This window comes from Lolium rigidum, chromosome 4, assembly GCF_022539505.1.
Source record: "Lolium rigidum isolate FL_2022 chromosome 4, APGP_CSIRO_Lrig_0.1, whole genome shotgun sequence".
Taxonomy (NCBI): Eukaryota; Viridiplantae; Streptophyta; class Magnoliopsida; order Poales; family Poaceae; genus Lolium; species Lolium rigidum.
In genome coordinates, this window is record NC_061511.1 from 8,570,674 (window position 1) to 8,574,338 (window position 3,665).

Genomic DNA, 3,665 nt, shown 5'->3' on the forward strand with positions numbered 1-3,665 from the left:
CCCCACTGGCCGGCACGGCCAGCAAGGGGGGCGCGCCACCCTGGTGTGTGGGCCCCTCCTTGCCCCACTACTTCATCTTTTCCTCCCATCTCATTCTCTCTCCCGAAAAACTCGCACTAGCTTTCTCTCACTCGCGTTTCTGCTCAAGAGCTCAAGATTTCTCGATCTCTTTGCTCAGCCCAGATTTCTGTCTGAAATTTGGCACATTTGCTCTCCGGTATGTGACTCCTCCGATTATCCAAATAGAATTTTGTTTGGTTGAGTATATCTTGAATATTTTGCTGCTGTAGGTAACATGTTTAGTGAGCTTGCATGCTTGTTCTAAGTGGTAAAAACTAGTTTTGATGCATGTTTAGTACTCTAGCAAGTTCCTATAGTAGTTTCCTTCAATTATATGCCACCAAATCAAATTTTATAATGATTGTTGAAAAATTTCAGAAAAGGAAGATGGACAACCATAACTTTGGAGAAGTGTTTGAAAGAGAGACGACAAGCACGGGGAGGCCCTCAAGGTCATCCACTCGGATTAGACGGTCCTATAATGAGGATGTCATCGCACCGAGCTTCGAAGCCGAAGAGGACAATGGAGTCCCTAACGCTTCGTCTTTTCCATGTTATAACTTTTTGAGTAATGCAGGGTTGCTGGATGATTTCTTGGTCCTCATTGGTAAAGTGGGCTTAACCGCCTACATGGAGGACGAGAGGGATCAATACTACATGCTTACCAAAATCTTTGTTGAGAGTTTTCAGTTCAACAACAAGCACTATCAACCATCAGTTGCATTCAGGATCTATGGTAATCCTATCACTATGAAGTTGAAGGACTTTTGTACTGCATTGGATATTGCCCCTGTAGGTACAACAAAGAAGATCGAGAGCAATCCCAAGGCTTTGCTGGAGCTCTATCGAGGAATCACCAATGATGATTGTCGCACCATTCAGCGCGGCAAGATAAGAAACATTCAACTCCCTGCTATTAAATATTTCGCTTATTATCTTGCTACTAGCATTCTTGGTAGGGAGAACACTAGCAATATTTCTAGTTATCATCTTGCTTTCTTAGTTGCTGCACTTACTGGAGAGACACCTTATCATCTTGGTGTTCTTGTTGCTCGCCGTCTGTCTAACAAGGGGCCTATTTATGGAGGAATTGTTGCCTCACGCATGTTAGCATATCTAGATCTTCCTCTTGACCCTACTGATGTGAAATTAACTCCTATAAGGCTTGATATTGCTGCTATGAAGAGTCATCAATTTGTTACAACCGACTCTAGTTTAGATAATATTGTCTATAGAATGTTGTTTGCTGACGGGGATGAGAGGGAAATCCCATTGCCGCAGCCAGATTTGTTCAGTATTCACAGGAAACCGTGGTCGCGCTCTAAGGAGGAGGTGGATGAGCAGCTGAAGATACATGGCTTCCACCAGCTGCATGACTCCGAGGACGCCGAGCCCTCCCACGACTACACCATCACGTATCCTGGTGCTTCTTCCAGCACATACCCAGAACAGGATCCATCTTCGTCGTACTACGGAGGTGCTACTTCATGGGCACCATGGGATTGATCTCCACTTAGGCCAAAAGCCTAAGCTTGGGGGAGGTATACCGGCATCACTCATTCTTTGCATATTATGGTTGCTAGATACTTGTACATACTTGTTTAGCTTCTTAAAGTGGTTTTCTAATAAGAGGGAGATGATATTTGGGGAAGTGCTGCCTGAAAACAGATTCTGGACTGATACCAAAAAAATTCTCAAAAATAGCCAGAACGTTATTTTGCGAAGCCAATTTTTGTGCATGTTCCCCAGGTTGTTATCTAATTTTCATTAGGTTAACACTTTTCGAGCTGAGCAGCGGAAGAATTTCTGAAAAATCGATTACTGTACTGCTGTCAAGTTTGACTAATTTATGCTGCTTTGTGTTTATGTGATTCTTTTAGCTTTCATTTTCTTGTTTTTGCTTTGTTTCTTTCCTAAAACACAAAAAGACCAAAAATATTTCTGTTGTTTCTCTTTACCATTTGTTTATTTTGGTTTCTTGCTTTTATTTTGCTTTGTTTGCTATCGTTGGTTTGCTATAAGAAAATCCAAAAAGATTTTGCTTTGTTTGCCTGTTTCCTTTTGTTCTTGTTTCCAATTCGAAAACACCAAAAATATTTGATGTCCTTCTTTGGTTTTGTAAAGTTAATTATGGAGTTCAATGGTCTTCAGTGGTTGGAGCTTGGTTTTCATTCCATATTATTCAAGCTACACAAGTGAAAAGGCAATAATGACGATCTATAACAATCCGACTGTGGTGAGAGGCTGGTATGAACTCTATTTGTTTTCATTTTTGTACATATACTCATCCATGTGAGCATGCTTAGTTGGTTCATGTGAGGTATATGTCATTTAAGAGAGTCTAGTAGTTCATGATCTCTCATGATTAGCTCCAATTTATTAATATGAGTAGCGTGTCATAAATATTTGCTTGCATTGCTTTATTCATAGATAGATATGACATTGTGGTATCCTCCTCTGAATAATTAACTTGAATCAACTTGGCACATGCTCACGCATGCATATGACTGAACAAAAGTCAATTAAGCCTCGATGATTTACTTTACCTCAGAGTTCTTGTATCACTTTTATGCCTCCGTTAATTTATTTTGTCGCAAGCATGATTATGACGAGTCATTGCTCTCTTGATTGTCGCTTCCCAGTCTATTGCTAGCCTTCACTTGTACTTGAGCGGGAACGCTGCTCGTGCTTCCAAACCCCTGAAAACCAAGTTATTCCAGAGTGTCCACCATAAATACCTATGCATGGCATTTCAAACCATTCCAAGTAAATTCTCATGTGCTACCTTTAAACCTTCAAAATACTTCTAATTTGTGTTGATGTTTTATAGCTCATGAGGAAGTATGTGGTGTTTATCTTTGAAAGATCGAGATGTCGCCTGGAGGGGGGGTGAATAGGCGATTAAAAACTCTTGCGGATTTGTCTTGTAAGAATGCGGAATTAAACTATCGTTTAGTTTACAAGCACAAACCCTAAATATGCTAGGCTCACCTAAGTGCAACAACAACGACTAGAGCTAAGCAAGATAGGCACAAGATATATGTAGCACAAGTGATAGCAAGATATATGTACTTCAAGCACGATGGCTATCACAAGGAAAGAGAGCTCGGGTATAGAAATAACCGAGGCACGCGGAGACGAGGATGTATTCCCGTGTTCCCTTCCTTTGCAAGAAGGTACGTGACGTTTGGAGGAGTGGAGGTCCCACGAAGGATTCCCCGCGCCACGAAGGCTCACCCTATTCTCCGAACCACACCCACGAAGGATAATGGCCCTTTCCTTATGGTTAGCTTTTCCTCCGCTCCGGAGATGGCAAGCTCCACAACCACTTCACAAGCTCCACGAAGGAGAAGCCCGGGCCTCTTCACAATCTTCTTGAAGAGATCACCGGAGCACCAACCGCCAAGCCAACTAGGAGGTCACCCTCCAAGAGTAACAAGCTCACGGTCTCTCACTCGAACTAATCGTGGTGGAGAGCTCAACACAATGCAATGATGCAAAGCAAGAACACTAGAGGTGTTCAAATCCTTCACTCTCAAATCCCACCCAAACAACAAATGCTAGGATGAGATTGGAGAGGAAGAGCAATGGGGAAACTCAACAAA